The sequence below is a fragment of the Mustela nivalis genome (genome assembly GCF_964662115.1).
Source record: "Mustela nivalis genome assembly, chromosome: 8".
Taxonomy (NCBI): Eukaryota; Metazoa; Chordata; class Mammalia; order Carnivora; family Mustelidae; genus Mustela; species Mustela nivalis.
The window spans coordinates 23,458,282-23,474,609 of record NC_139027.1 but is presented as its reverse complement, the minus strand read 5'-3'; the positions used below and the strand labels follow the sequence as shown (position 1 = coordinate 23,474,609).

The window sequence follows — 16,328 nt, the reverse complement described above, 5'->3', positions numbered from 1 at the left end:
TTCACTAAGAGAAACAGGTCGAGCAATGCTAGATGCGGAAGGAGACACACAAGGAGGGCAGGACACCGACCTTAAGGAGCATACAATTTAGTCCGGTAGTTTTGAAACTTTACCATGCAGAGGCTTTCCTTGGGGGACCATGTTAAAAATACAGGCCTGGAGCTTTCCCCTTCCAAGGCAGATCCAGTAAATCTTCCCTGGGGCTGGAACTCTGCATTTCTAACAAGGACTGCGGGGATTCTGATGCTCCTGCACCTCAGGAAACACTAGAGTAACCCCTGCGCTCTCATCATGCCCTTTTTCTCCCCCTGCCATCAGGCTCCCTTTGTGGCAGGCCAGGTGGACTCCGGCATGGACAGCCCAGGCACCTTCTTACCAGTCCTGGTTGGTTTCAGCCCGTGAACATGGTCAGGTGAGCCCACTGTAATGAAAGGCAGTGACGGGCCAGGCCCCTGGGGGAGGCTGAGAGGAAACCTGTCAAAATCTACAGTACAGGGGCTCCTGGGTGGCTCAGCGGGTTAAAGCCTCTGCCTTTGGCTCAGGTTATGATCCCAGGGTCCTCGGATCAAACCCCGCATCGGGCTCTCTGCTCTGCAGAGAGCCTGCTTCCCCTCTCTCTACCTGCCTCTCTGCCTGCTTGTGATCTCTGTCTGCCAAATAAATAAATAAAAATATTTAAGACAAAACAAAACAAACAAACAAATAACCAAAACCAAAATCTACATTACAGCCACGAAGAGGAGGACATGGTGGCTATGGTCTTACTCACCACATCTCAGAACATTAGAGTAAATGCGGACTGTCCCTGAGCTTATAAGGATTTTGTTTTTGGTGGGTTTTTGTTTTGTTTTGTTTCTGTTTTTGTTTCGTTTTTTTGGTCCACTGGTTGATGTAGTCTCTTGTTTCGGGAAGGACTGAAGGCAGCTTACAGAGGCCACATCAAATACCAGAAAGCAGACATTCAAAACAGGAATGAAGAGACAAGGAAAACAAAGCCCAGGAGATAGAATAGGGTTGGGACGATGCGGACCCCAAAGAGAAGCATCTGTTCAAAGGAGCCGTGGGTGCTGAGTGGCCTCTGATTCCCCTTTGCCCAGCTCCCTTATTGTAGCAACCATTCTCCTTTGTCATCCTAGGCTCCTCTTGGGTCCCCCTGTGGCTACTCAAACCCCACCCTGTCCCCCTTTCCTGAGAACTCTGTGCCTTATTCTCTATGTAGATGGCCGCTTTGATCCCAGAGGTCAGCGTGTGAAACCGATAGTGCTCAGGTGTGGTTCCCTGGATGTTCAGCCTCAGGAGTGTTAAAGCAAGAAGAAAGTAGATTCGTAGACCCTTGTACGAGAACTCGGATGTTGTCACTTTGGGGTGAGGCCCTGAAATACCTTGTTTTTTGAGACCACCCCTGGAGATGCTGGTGCCCGGCCAGGTGCGGGGAGCTCTGCTGACTTCACCATTGGCGTGGGCCTCTTGATGAAGCTGAAGGCTCTGTCGCTGGAATGTTCCAAGGAAGGCTTGTGGATTCCTCAAGAGCGGCTCTGCACATGCAGTGGTGGTCCTGGGGGGCGGGGCGGCCGGGTGCTTTCTGAGGTCCTTTTCTCAACTCCCAGATTCCAGGCTTGTAGCGTAATTCAAGTGACGATATAAATGAGTCTGAGATACTGTTAGCCCTGCTCCTTTTAATGGAGGAGTCTCCTTCACCAAAAATGTATGTGCCGCAGTGGATGCTCATTTCAGGGCCAGTCCCACCGCCACCGCACCCTGGGCCCTGGGAAAAGAGCTGGCCTGGGTTTCTTAGCACACAAAGTCTCACTTGTTTCCTGGGGACCCTGGGCTCCTCAGGTCCCACTGATCTCTGTGCTCACCTGGGACACCTAATCCCTGAGCCCACCTGGGACACGAAAGCTCACCTCGTTTCAGAGAGTCTTTGGCTGGGGGAGGGCCCAGGTCGTGCAGGAAGAACTCCTTCTGCGGGGGCCTGTGTCTCTGGCCTGGCTCCCAGAATCCCCGCTGACCTCTGCGTCCGCTCCGAGCCCGTCCTCCTCGCCCCGCTCTCTTCGTGTCCTTCGGCCTCGGTTGGGTCTTGTGTTCTGCTCCCGGAAGTCCTTTCTGTCCTCTGCCCTGCGTTCTGACAGGACTCCCTGCACCTCCGCTAGGGAGCAGCAGAAGTTAGTTGTCAGGGAATTGTGCCTTCCCCTGGGCAGGGCTGGGTACCCATGCTGTCTAGAGGGGGCCCTGGGCCCGCCCCGGGAGCTGGTGGCCTTTCTCCCAGGTGCCTTCTGGAAATCCTGCGGACATTAGAGCGGGCTCATCAGGTGACCTAGAGTCAAAGCCCGAAGATCGCTGCCCTGACGATGCAAGCCAGCACCAGGTGTGTGGAAACGTGTTAGGAGTGGGGAGGTCGCGTGGATGGGGGACTGTCCTGAGAACAGCGGAGACCCTGAGGACTCCTTAACGCGGTGAGGGGAGCAGGTCTGCGTGGTGGAGGGCGCGGTAACCTTTCTGTTGGTTTGCACCTGTGCTTGGCCGTGTGCATCTTGCTCTGATCCCTGATCTTTTCTCACTTTCGTATTTCCTCTCGTGTCCTGACTTCTGGCCTGTGCTCAGCCTGGAGAAAAAAGGTGGTGTGTACCTGGTTGGCTGGCAGACCCTGGGCATCATGGCCATCATGGATGGAGTGGAGTGTATCTACACCTTTAGTGCCGGTGGGACCCCAGTTCCAGACTTTCTTCCTGGCTCCTCCTGAATGCAAACCGATTTCCTACCCCTATCCCCAGCCCATGGGGGTTCCTCATTCGATGTCCAGACTGTCCTGTTTGAATAGGCATTTCAGGGCGCCTGGGTGGCTCAGTGGGTTAAGCCGCTGCCTTCGGCTAAGGTCATGATCTCAGGGTCCTGGGATCGAGTCCCGCATTGGGCTCTCTGCTCAGCAGGGAGTCTGCTTCCTCTTCTCTCTCTCTCTGCCTGTCTTTCTGCGTTCTTGTGATCTCTCTCTGTCCAAAAAATAATTAAAATCTTAAAAAAAAAAGAATAGACATTTCAGTCAAATGCTCCTTGCTGTGAACCCCTACTCAGGCCTTGGTTCCTCCACTTCCAGCCCCGCTTAGCTGTGGCCTCCCGTGTGTGTGACACCTCACCCTACACCCCTCTTGGCACATTCTTTTAAGACCATGAACGTTCCCCCAAGCCTAGATTCAGTCTTTCCTATAAAGCCCATGACACCTTTCTCCCTGTCCTTAAACGTTCCAGACTACTGAGATGTCCGCGGCTTTCTCACTGGTGATCACAGTGACAAGTTTAACCAGAGGACGGAGCTCCTCCACCAGGTGGGGGGATGACGGGACATGGGGCAGGTTGTGAAGGTGACAGGTGTGCAGGGAGTGGGAGGTGAGGGGCGCTGGGGACAGGTGGGGGAGGAGAGCAGGCAGACAGTCCAGGGAAGGGAATATGGGTTAGAGGTCAGGAGGCTTTGGGGTAGCACAGGGAGGGCGGGAGGCTCGATTCTCCCTCTAAAGCTGGCTCTAGTCCAGGGCTCTGCCCTCAACTTGCTGCATCATCTTGGGCAAAACACTTGACCTCGTTGAACCTCGGTTCTTCCATCTGTGTACAAACACGCTGTGTGAGAGGTCCTGTGAGGCTCTCTGTGGTCCCCAGGTCTGTGTGCGGGAGTTTTTCATGGGAGGGGCCCCCCATCTTCTCGTGCCCAGGGTCCCCAGTTCTCCTTCTCCCAAGAGGACCTCCTGACGTGCATCTTGCCATCCCTCACAGAAATCGGCACCGTGGTCTTCATTTTCACCCTGGATGGTGAGAGGGAAGGCAGGAGCGGTGGGGTGAGCAGAGGGAGGCAGGGGAGTGACTCAGGGGAGCTGTCATTTTTCTGGGTCTTAAAGCACCTGCTCCGAGGGAGGGAGAGGGGCGCGTGTCCTGACAGGACCGCAGGGAACGGGATCAGCTTTCATCTCTGGCGCCCTCCCCTCTCCTAGACAACCTCACGGAGGTGCAGGCGCTGGTGGAGCAGGTGAAGGAGAAGACGGCCCACATCCAGGCCCTGGCGCATAGCACCGTGGGGCAGACCCTGCCGGTGAGGGTCCAGCCTTGGGGACGGAACCTGGGGTGGCAGTTACAGCAAGGCCTTCCTGGGGATGCTGCTCTGGCTCATTCTCTCTCTGTTTCTCCAGACCCCTCTGAGGAAGCTCTTCCCTCCATCATCAGCATCACGTGGCCACTGCTTTTCTTCGAATACGAAGGGAACTTCATCCAGGTATGGGGAATGAGAGGGTGTTCTCTGTGCTGAGGGACTCAGAGGGGGAAGGGTTCCAGAAATTAGAAAACTCAAGGCTGGGGTGCCTGGGTGGCTCCGTGGGTTAAGCCTCTGCCTTTGGCTCAGGTCATGATCTTAGGCTCCTGGGATTGAGTCCTGTATCAGGCTCTCTGCTCAGCAGAGAGCCTGCTGCCCCCTACTGCTACCTACTTGTGATCTCTGTCTGACAAATAAATAAATAAAATCTAAAAACAAAACAAAACAACAACAAAATACAACCAAACAAACCTCAAGGCTGGAGGGTGGAAAGCTTTGTTGGACTCCCAGAAAGCCAGCTGGGCAAGTTCTTGTGTTACCGGGTCACTGGTCAGTGATTCCAAGGAAGTGGCTCAGTTCTCCCCATGAATATATGAAAAAGACAGACCAGGCCACCAGTCACCTGACAGATACTCATTTGTCCCTTGTTTCAGGTTCATTGTTGATGTTATAGTCATCCTCACCATACAAAAGTCTTTAAGGTTATATCCTTGCAAGGTCACTATGCTGAATTCACTGCAGACAAAATACAGATATTCTCTGTAATATAATGAAATGATAATTTCACTAGTTTTCACTAATTATAATTGATTATATTTGTAATTATAATTTTACTAATTATAATTTCACTACTGAAGCACTGATAATGCTTTAGCAATACATTATCAGCACAAGCACTGAAAATAATCATAGAAATAATTATCAATTTGGATATACTTTGCATTTTGATCTGGAGAGGGCACTGGGACATCTGAATATTAGTTCAGCTGTGCTTTGTGGCCCAAGAAAGAAGGCAGCTTTGCATTTGTGGTTCCTCGGTTTTCTCACCTAACTCCTGCCCACCATCCAAGGGCACCGTCAGGACCCTGAAGGGTTGCGCTGGAGAGATGTGGTCTCATCCATTATGCAGATCACCTCTTCCAGGAAGCTTCCTGACTTGACCAAACAGCTGCCATGCTTTTTTACCTTCACTCAGAACTCAAAGGAAGCCCTTCCCCCTGAGCCAGGGGGTCCATGCTCCTTCCAGTGCGTACCTTTGTCTTCCCTTCCAAATGGTGTTCATTGGTCACAGCTCTACTTTTTTGGCATACTTTCCACATTCGTTGTCTCCTTTGACATCTTGCATCTTCTGAGAAGTCCTCTCCGATGAAACCCACATTGTCTAGAACCCTCCTTGATGTGAGATGCTTCTTCCAGCTTCCACTGTGCCGTCATCATACCTAATACACACGTAGGACTCTGTACTTTACAAACTATTTCATTTATAATATCATTTCTCATAATGGGTTCATAAGGGATGTAGGATGTAGGTTATTCCCCCCATCTCAGATAAAGAAGCTGAAACTAAGAGATTAAAGCATTGTAATCACAGCCACGTGGCTAAAGCAGGAGCCAGGACTCGAACCCTGGCCTGGTGACTCTACGTCCACGGTTTATTTCACTTTACAGTAACGTCCGCGGTTTATTTCACTTTACAGTAGCGTCCGCGGTTTATTTCACTTTACAGTACAAATTTCAACCATATCCATGAATTGAGCCAGATTCTTTTACTCATTCATTCATTATGTACCTATCACGTGCCAAGTCCTATTCCAGGGATAGGGGATATAGTAGGGAATGTTAACCTGTGATCTTTGAAAAAGATCTGTGTTTTTAAAGAAAATTATAATTATAGTAGCAATATTTTTATTGTAAACACTTTGGAAAATACAGAAATCAAAAGGAGAAAAGCATCCATAAGAACCTTCTTCCAGGGGCGTCTGGGTGGCTCAGTGGGCTCACTGAGCCCCAGTGTTCTCAGGAGACTAAAGGATCTAAGGGATCGCTTATATTCCTTAAATTCGACCTTGACTGTGCCAAGGAAAAGAATAAATCTCAGATACAAATGCTTTTTTTTTTTTTTTTGTAGTGTTACGAAAACAAAACACCCAGTTTCCCTTTTTAAAAACATATCCTTAGAATGGGCTGCCTGGATGGCTGAGTGGGTTAAAGCCTCTGCCTTTGGCTCAGGTCATGATCTCAGGGTCCTGGGATAGAGTCCGGCATCTGGCTCTCTGCTCCACAGGGAGCCTGCTTCCTCCTCTCTCTCTCTGCTGCCTCCCTGCATACCTGTGATCTCTCTGTCAAATAAATAAATAAAACCTGTTTAAAACAAAAAAGAAAAAAACCCACCCTTCTTCCAAAAAGCCACTCAGACAAATTTTGGAGAACGTCCCTCTAGGCTTTTTTATGCATGTGTAAGTGTGTAAATATACTTATACAAAAATAGGACCATCCTTGCCATGCTGTTTGTAACTTGCTTCTCTTCACTGAAAAATAAGAACACTTTTCAGTATAAATATATCCATATCATCATTTTTAAAAAATATTTTATTTATTTATTTGACAGAGATCACAAAACTCAAACATAATGGTGAGTGAATATTCAAGACACAAGGAATATATATATATATATATTTTTAAAGATTTTATTTATCAGAGAGAGAGAGATGGGGAGAGAGCGAGCACAGGCAGACAGAATGGCAGGCAGAGGCAGAGGGAGAAGCAGGCTCCCTGCCGAGCAAGGAGCCCAATGTGGGACTCGATCCCAGGACGCTGGGATCATGACCTGAGCCGAAGGCAGCTGCTTAACCAACTGAGCCACTCAGGCGTCCCAACAAGGAATATATTTTTAAAAAAGATTTTATTTCTTTATTTGAAAGAGATCACAAGTAGGCAGAGAGGCAGGGAGAGAGGGAGGGAAGCAGGCTCCCCAGTGAGCAGGGAGCTTGGTGCGGGGATCGATCCCCGGACCCTGAGATCATGACCTGAACTGAAGGCAGAGGCTTAATGCATTGAGCCACCCAGATACCCTGAAAAAATACATTTTTAAACACATAGAGAAAAAAGTGGGGCACCTGGGTGGCTCAGGTACTTAAGCATCTGACTTTGAGTCAGGTCACCATCCTGGGGTCCTGGGATTAAGCCCTGTGTCTGGCTCTCTGCTCAATGGGAAGCCTGCTTCTCCCTCTCCCTTTACCCCTCTCCCTGCTTAGAGACTCCTCTCTCTCTCACTCTGTCAATAAATAAATAAAATCCTTTTTATAAGTGTTTGTCAAATTGTACACACGTGTTCTAAGAACCAAAGCTGTACCTTGACCCTTAACCTTAGAATATCAGGCTGGCATATACTAGTAATCTGCCACGGAAGGTGTGCTCAGCCTATCAAGTATCATTCTTTATAATCTTTATATGACTGCAAAGTCTTTCATAATATGGACATATCATGTGTTTTGTTTTTTTTTTTTAAAGATTTATTTATTTATTTATTTGACAGAGAGAGATCACAAGTAGACAGAGAGGCAGGCAGAGAGAGAGGGAGGGAAGCAGGCTCCCTGCTGAGCAGAGAGCCCGATGCGGGCCTCGATCCCAGGACCCTGAGATCATGACCTGAGCTGAAGGCAGGGGCTTAACCCACTGAGCCACCCAGGCGCCCTATCATGTGTTTTTTAACCACTTCCTTGATAATGGGCTTCCTGAGAATATTACTTTGGCTGCCCCAGTGGGTTGAAAATTCTGTGAGGTGAGATACCATCATTGTCTTTTTCAAAAACAGTGCCTGCTATTCAATAGCTATTTAATTGAATTGATCTTCCAATTAGCATTCCTACAAGAAAAAAAAACCTGGCGAGTTTTATAGTATAGCACAAGTTGATTCTTTGTAAATGTTGTTTATAGGGAATTAACCATAGAGAATCCAGTTAGCTCTGGGTGTAATGACATAATAAATCTTCTAGAAAATGAGACTATGGATTTTAGAGCTGAGTGTTCCTCTAAGATCATTTAATTTCCCTAAGTGACATCTCATCTCTGTTTCAATACTATAGCAACTAAGAAATGTGTCAATCTTTGGAGTTAGGAAACCATGTATAATCACATTTCCTGAGAGTATCTGTTCTTATGATAGCCTAGCTTTCCTAAATGTACTTGCCTCAGTATTCTAATTTGTGGTTGGGAACATAGGACAGCAGACCTGGACCTCTAGAGAGTGAAAGGTTCCAGAGAAGATGCTTATAGGACAAGATAAGCCCTTTGGAGGGGCTGCTCCTTTGAAATCTTCCCTCCATACTCTCTATGCCAACTTGGCCAACCCAATCCTAGTAGAATGCTAAAGGAGGTCTTCCCTGAGCATTGGCTGCCAAGGCAGAGCCCATGGGCAGCTGCAGGAAGGGGCCTCTGATGGACACATCTCAGAGAAGAGACCCAAGCAGCTCGCACATTGGCTGGGCCCTGTCAGGTTGACATTGCAATGACCATTGTGCTGTCATATGGAGTCACAGCCTTGAGGGGTAATATTGTTTGGCTGAGAGAGGCAGGGGGTTGAGAAATGGCACCGATTTGGCGGCTGGCCATACCTCCTCCGTCATGTGTCAGCCTTCTACTACTACTTGGTTTATTCCTTTGGAGGCTTTGGCTGCTCTTCTCTGGAAGACAGAGCAGGGAACAGGTGGCAGCCAAGAGAGCCTCAGAGGTATGTGATGCAACCTTCCCTGGAAATCCCCTGCTCCCCGTCCCTGCCTCTGAAGCACTGGAAACGCCTACCTCTTGGGCCAGGGGAGGAACTGGGTGGGGGAAGAGGGGAGTTGAGACAGTGCCTATGGATGTCTTCCTAGAAGTGTCAATCATGCTCAGTCCTGTTCCTTTCGGTTTATTTCAGCAAACCTTGAGCTCCAATTATGTATGGTGGCACACTAGACATTGAAGAAAAATAAAACCCCAACCCCACCCTCTAGGAACTCTAGGCGAACCTGGGGAGACAGATGGATATATACATAATGAAAGAGAAAATGATAAAAGTTAGTAGAAGTATAAATATTGCTGAAGAGGTTGGAGGCAGTCTTTTGAAGTAGGGGGATCTAGAAAATGCCTCTGGGGGAGCTCAGGATTGAATTGTGCTTCAGAAGAAGGGAAGGGCTTTGGACATGGATAGGGTGGATGGAAGACAGTAGGGACGACTTTCCAGTTGGAAGGAATGGATTGGGGAAAAGCAAGGGAAACTGAAGAGTGTTGGATATGTTTGAAGAGAGGACACCTATGTGGTTGGAATGTAGAAGTATAGGGAGGTCAGTGAGAGAAAAAATCTGGAAAATTGACAGAGGTGACATTGTAGAGGGCTTTCAATGCCAGGCTGAAGAGTTCATACATACATAAATATATATATATATATATATATATTCATTCTATATGCAATGGGAAGATGTCAGGGGGCTCCTGGGTGGCTCAGTTGGTCTGTGACTCTTGATTTAGGCTCAGGTCATAATCTCAGGATTGTGAGATCAAGCCCTGTGTCCTGCCTTGCGCTCAGCAGGGAGTCTGGCTCTCTCCCTTCCTCCTTTCTCCCTCCCTTCCCCCTGTTCCACACTCTCTCTCTCTCTCTCAAATATAAATAAATCTTAAAAAAAAAAAAAAAAAAGATGTCCAAGGTGTTTTTGGGGTTTTTTTTTTAAGATTTTATTTATTTATTTCACAGACAGAGATCACAAGCAGGCAGAGAGACAGGCAGAGATAGAGGGGGAAGCATGCTTCCTGCTGAGCAGAGAGCCCAATGCGGGGCTCGATCCCCGGACCCTGAGATCATGACTTGAACTGAAGGCAGAGGCTTAATGCATTGAGCCACCCAGATACCCTGAAAAAATACATTTTTAAACACATAGAGAAAAAAGTGGGGCACCTGGGTGGCTCAGGTGCTTAAGCATCTGACTTTGAGTCAGGTCACCATCCTGGGGTCCTGGGATTAAGCCCTGTGTCTGGCTCTCTGCTCAATGGGAAGCCTGCTTCTCCCTCTCCCTTTACGCCTCTCCCTGCTTAGAGACTCCTCTCTCTCTCACTCTGTCAATAAATAAATAAAATCCTTTTATAAGTGTTTGTCAAATTGTACACACGTGTTCTAAGAACCAAAGCTGTACCTTGACCCTTAACCTTAGAACATCAGGCTGGCATATACTAGTAATCTGCCACGGAAGGTGTGCTCAGCCTATCAAGTATCATTCTTTATAATCTTTATATGACTGCAAAGTCTTTCATAATATGGACATATCATGTGTTTTTTAACCACTTCCTTGATAATGGGCTTCCTGAGAATATTACTTTGGCTGCCCCAGTGGGTTGAAAATTCTGTGAGGTGAGATACCATCATTGTCTTTTTCAAAAACAGTGCCTGCTATTCAATAGCTATTTAATTGAATTGATCTTCCAATTAGCATTCCTACAAGAAAAAAAAAAAAGCCTGGTCAATTTTATTAATCTTTACTATAGCATAATTTGATTCTTTGTAAATGTTGTTTATAGGGAATTAACCATAGAGAATCCAGTTAGCTCTGGGTGTAATGACATAATAAATCTTCTAGAAAATGAGACTATGGATTTTAGAGCTGAGTGTTCCTCTAAGATCATTTAATTTCCCTAAGTGACATCTCATCTCTGTTTCAATACTATAGCAACTAAGAAATGTGTCAATCTTTGGAGTTAGGAAACCATGTATAATCACATTTCCTGAGAGTATCTGTTCTTATGATAGCCTAGCTTTCCTAAATGTACTTGCCTCAGTATTCTAATTTGTGGTTGGGAACATAGGACAGCAGACCTGGACCTCTAGAGAGTGAAAGGTTCCAGAGAAGATGCTTATAGGACAAGATAAGCCCTTTGGAGGGGCTGCTCCTTTGAAATCTTCCCTCCATACTCTCTATGCCAACTTGGCCAACCCAATCCTAGTAGAATGCTAAAGGAGGTCTTCCCTGAGCATTGGCTGCCAAGGCAGAGCCCATGGGCAGCTGCAGGAAGGGGCCTCTGATGGACACATCTCAGAGAAGAGACCCAAGCAGCTCGCACATTGGCTGGGCCCTGTCAGGTTGACATTGCAATGACCATTGTGCTGTCATATGGAGTCACAGCCTTGAGGGGTAATATTGTTTGGCTGAGAGAGGCAGGGGGTTGAGAAATGGCACCGATTTGGCGGCTGGCCATACCTCCTCCGTCATGTGTCAGCCTTCTACTACTACTTGGTTTATTCCTTTGGAGGCTTTGGCTGCTCTTCTCTGGAAGACAGAGCAGGGAACAGGTGGCAGCCAAGAGAGCCTCAGAGGTATGTGATGCAACCTTCCCTGGAAATCCCCTGCTCCCCGTCCCTGCCTCTGAAGCACTGGAAACGCCTACCTCTTGGGCCAGGGGAGGAACTGGGTGGGGGAAGAGGGGAGTTGAGACAGTGCCTATGGATGTCTTCCTAGAAGTGTCAATCATGCTCAGTCCTGTTCCTTTCGGTTTATTTCAGCAAACCTTGAGCTCCCATTATGTATGGTGGCGCACTAGACATTGAAGAAAAATAAAACCCCAACAGTACCCTCTAGGAGCTCTAGGCGAACCTGGGGAGACAGATGGATATATACATAATGAAAGAGAAAATGATAAGAGTTAATAGAAGTATAAATATTGCTGAAGAGGTTGGAGGCAGTCTTTTGAAGCAGGGGGATCTAGAAAATGCCTCTGAGGGAGCTCAGGATTGAATTGTGCTTCAGAAGAAGAGAAGGGCTTTGGACATGGATAGGGTGGATGGAAGACAGTAGGGACGACTTTCCAGTTGGAAGGAATGGATTGGGGAAAAGCAGGGGAAACTGAAGAGTGTTGGATATGTTTGAAGAGAGGACACCTATGTGGTTGGAATGTAGAAGTATAGGGAGGTCAGTGAGAGAAAAAATCTGGAAAATTGACAGAGGTGACATTGTAGAGGGCTTTCAATGCCAGGCTGAAGAGTTCATACATACATAAATATATGTATGTATATATACATATATATATATTCATTCTATATATAATGGGAAGATGTGGGGGCTCCTGGGTGGCTCAGTTGGTCTGTGACTCTTGATTTAGGCTCAGGTCATAATCTCAGGATTGTGAGATCAAGCCCTGTGTCCTGCCTTGCGCTCAGCAGGGAGTCTGGCTCTCTCCCTTCCTCCTTTCTCCCTCCCCTCCCCCTGCTCCAAGCTCTCTCTCTCTCAGATATAAATAAATCTTAAAAAAAAAAAAAAAAAAGATGTCCGAGGTTTGTTTTTTTTTTACGATTTTATTTATTTATTTGACAGAGATCACAAGCAGGCAGAGAGGCAGGCAGGGAGAGAGGAGGAAGCAGGCTCCCTGCTGAGCAGAGAGACCCATGCAGGGCTTGATCCCCTGACCCTGGGATCATGCCCTGAGCTGAAGGCAGAGCTTTATCCCACTGAGCCACCCAGGTGCCCCGTCACATTTTTTTTTTAAGACAGGAAATTTTTATATTATTTTATTATTTTAAAATTTTAATTGCCGTATAGTTAACATACAGTGTTATATTAGTTGCAGGTGTACAGTATAGTAAATCAACAATTCTATACATCACTCAGTGCTTATCCAGATAAGTGTACTCTTAATCCCGTGCACCCATCCCCCACCCCCCACCTCTGGGAACCATGTTTGTTCTCTGTACTTGAGTCTCTCTTTTGATTTCTCTCTTTGTTTTTCCTTTATTCATTTGTTTTGTTTCTTAAATTCCGCATGTGAGTGAAATCACGAGGAATTTGTCTTCCTCTGACCAGCTTATTTCACCTCGCGTTATACTCTCTAGATCCATGCACGTTGTTGCAAATGACAAGGTTTCGCTCATTTTTTTCAAGATTTCATTCATTTTTATGACTGAACAATATTCCATTGTGTGTGTGTGCGTGTGTGTGTATCACATATTCTTTATTTATTCATCTATCAGTGGACACTTGGAGTCCTTCCATAATTTAGCTGTTGTAAATAATGCTACTCTGGGGACACCTGGGTGACTTAGTTGGTTAAGTGTCCGCCTTCGGCTCAGATTATGAATCTGGGGTCCTGGATCAAGCCCCCTGTCAGGCTCCTTGCTCAGGGGGAGCCTGCTTCTCTCCCTCCCTCTGTCCCTCCGCCTCACTCATCCATTCTCTCTCTCAATTGAATAAATAAAATCTTTTAAAAAAATAATGCTGCTATATATATAGTGGTACTATATCCTTTTGAATTAGTGTTTTCAACGTTTCTGGGTAAATATCCAATAATGCAATTACTGGATAATATAACTTTATTTTAAATATTTAAAAATATTTTACTTATTTATTTTAGAGAGAGAGAGAACATGAGTGTGGGGGATGGGCAGAAGGCGAGGGAGAGAATCTCAAGGAGACTCAGCCCTGAGTGTGGAGCCCAACATGGGGTTTGATCTCATGATTCTGAGATCACGACCTGAGCTGAAATAGGGAGTCGGACACTTTGCTGACTGAGCCAACCAGGCACCTCTCTTCGGCCCATTTCTAATTGGATTACTTGGTTTTTGGGGTGTTGAATTGTGGAATTTCTCTCTCTATATTGGATACTAACCCTTTATCAGATATGTCATTAGCAAATATCTTCTCCCACTCAGTAAGTTGTTGTTTGGTTTTGTTGGTTGCTTCCTGTGCTGTGCAGAAGCTTTTTGTTTTGGTGTAGTCCTAACAGTTTATTTCTGCTTTTCTTTCCCTTGCCTCAGGAGACATATCTAGAAATATGTTGCTGTGGCCAATGTCAGAGAACTTACTCCCTGCGCTCTCTTCCAGGATTTTTATGGTTTCAGGTCTCACATAGAGGTCCTTTACCTGTTTTGAGTTTATTTTTGTGTATTTTGTAAGAAAATGGTCCAATCTCATCCTTTTGCATGTAGCTAGTCAGTGTTCTTAACACCATTTCTTGAAGAGACTTTTTCCCATCACATATTTCCTCCTTTGTCAAAGATTAATTGACCATATCATCATGGGTTTATTTCTGACTTTCTATTCTGTTCCATTGATCTGTGTGCCTGTTTTTGTGCCAGTACCATACTATTTTGATTGTTATAGCTTTGTAGTAGTATACCTTGAAATCTGGGATTGTGACCCCTCCAGATGTGTTTTTTTCCTCCCCCAAGATTGTTTTGGCAGTTTGGGATCTTTTGTGGTTCTGTACAAATTTTATGATTGTTCTAGTTCCATGAAAAATGTTCCCTGACATTTAGTAAGTGCTCCCTGGGTGTTTGTGAAATGAAATGAATAAATGACTTTTCAATTTTAACCCTGGGTGACTGACAAGATGATGGTATTCTGAACAACATAGGAAACATTAGGCAGAAGTTGTGTGGTCGGAGGCTGAAAATGAACTATGCCATTTGAAGTGCTTATAAAATCTATGCGGAGATGTTCACCTTGCCGCTCAAATTAATTGTCTAGACCTGTGCTACCCAGTCCGGTATCCACTGGCCACGTGGGGCCATTCAAATTTAAATTAACCAAAATTACATACAATTTAAAATTCAGTTCCTTACTCGCACTGTGGACGTTTCAAGTATCACATGTGGCTAGAGGCTATCACACTGGACAGAGCAGATCTTGGATATTTCCATCATCATAGAAAATTCTATTGGACAGCATTAGCCTATACTCTAGATCTTGGAGGTAGATCTAGTTATCAACATATTTGGCCACAAAGTTCCTTTCAGTGTTTTTTCTTCTCATAAACATCTCTCAAACACAGCAATCCCACTTGAGTATTACTGTCCTCACTAGGACTTCATCTATTTATGGTATGCTGGCTGGTCTCCTACCAACTTTTTCCAGCCTAGAGCGTAGAACATAGACCTGGCTTTATGGAAGAGAAACCACACGCACAGAGCTTCCCGGGGCTGACTGTGTCACTCCGCCAAAACTGACTGAGCCAACAAACAAAATCTCTCAGCACCCCACCACCTGCAGCAGCTTTTCCCAGCCTGTTTGGACCCTCAAAACGTTCGTTGTCAAAATTTGTCAACCCCTTGGGAGTTAATACATCGCTTTATCTCTTTTTCATAATACATGATAAGTGACATTATATATAATATTTTCATTTTAAAGCAGCATGTTTTTTAAAGTTGCAAAGTTCATTTTAACATTTTTAAGAGGAAAAGACGAATGCCCACTTTCCCCCATGTAACAGGTGAGGCATGAACGTTCATTGACTTTAACAGGTGTGCATTGTTCCAGAACACTTAGATATAAGAAAGGGCAAATATAGTTCCTTGTCTACATTGAGTATAATCTGCTTTAAGCCTTTTAGGTTGTCTAAAAAGCCCAGGGTCCGTTTTTCCTCCCCCAACCTTTGTACTGTATGGGAATTCTGGAGCTTTTACAGTTTTTCCAAAATGGTGGAAGGTCATGTCCTTTTTTAAAAAACAAAAGATTTTATTTTTATTTATTTAGGGAGAGCGTGTGCACAAGCAGTGAGGAGGGGCAGTGAGGGGAGAGAGAGAGAGAGAAACCTCAAGTCGGTTTCCCACTGAGCATGGAGCCCAATGTGGGGCTTGATCCCATGACTCTCAGATCAGGACACGAGCCCAAATCAAGAGACACTCAACCAACTGACCCACCCAAGTGCCTAGATGGTTAGGTTCTTAAACCATGGGAGTAACTGTTGCTTTTCATCTTGGGCATCTGAAGGTAAAAACGGTGGCTCAGGGGCACCTGGGTAGCTCAGTGGGTTAAGCCTCTGCCTTTGGCTCAGGTCATGATCTCAGGGTCCTGGGATCGAACCTTGCATCGGACTGTCTGCTCAGCAGTGAGCCTGCTCCCCACCCCCCTGACCCCCGCCTGCCTCTCTGCCTACTTGTGATCTCTGTCAAATAAATAAAAAAATAAATATTTAAAAAAAGTGCATAATGAATCTTCGTGATTCCATAACCCAGCTTCAACTCTGACATTGTTTTGACAAGGCAAATGTCGGGTAACATAATTTCATTCCTAATTAAATATGTGTTTCTAAAAGGTAAAGACTCTTTTAAGAGAAAATACTTAATCACAGTATCATTATATGCCTAAAAATTTAACAATAATCTTTGAGTACCATCAAATATCCATCAGTATTCAAATACCAAATGTATCATAAATGATAAAAATCATTTTTTACAGTCTGTTTGACTCAAGATCTAAATAAGGTTCACATATTGAGATTGGATGGTGTGTTTAATTTC

The 16,328-nt window shown here is 45.7% G+C and overlaps 2 pseudogenes across 2 annotated transcripts in view; one reads left to right on the top strand and one right to left on the bottom strand.

The window, feature by feature from the left end:
• Window positions 1–16,328, bottom strand: part of LOC309870611 (intraflagellar transport protein 172 homolog) — an 89,515-nt pseudogene that overhangs the window by 35,001 nt on the left and 38,186 nt on the right. The window lies entirely within an intron of this gene.
• LOC309871924 (glucokinase regulatory protein-like) lies at window positions 2,657–4,740 on the top strand (annotated as a pseudogene). Its single transcript, XR_014316508.1, has 6 exons — window positions 2,657–2,702; window positions 3,256–3,323; window positions 3,705–3,801; window positions 3,981–4,078; window positions 4,176–4,258; window positions 4,729–4,740. The product of XR_014316508.1 is annotated as a glucokinase regulatory protein-like (transcript).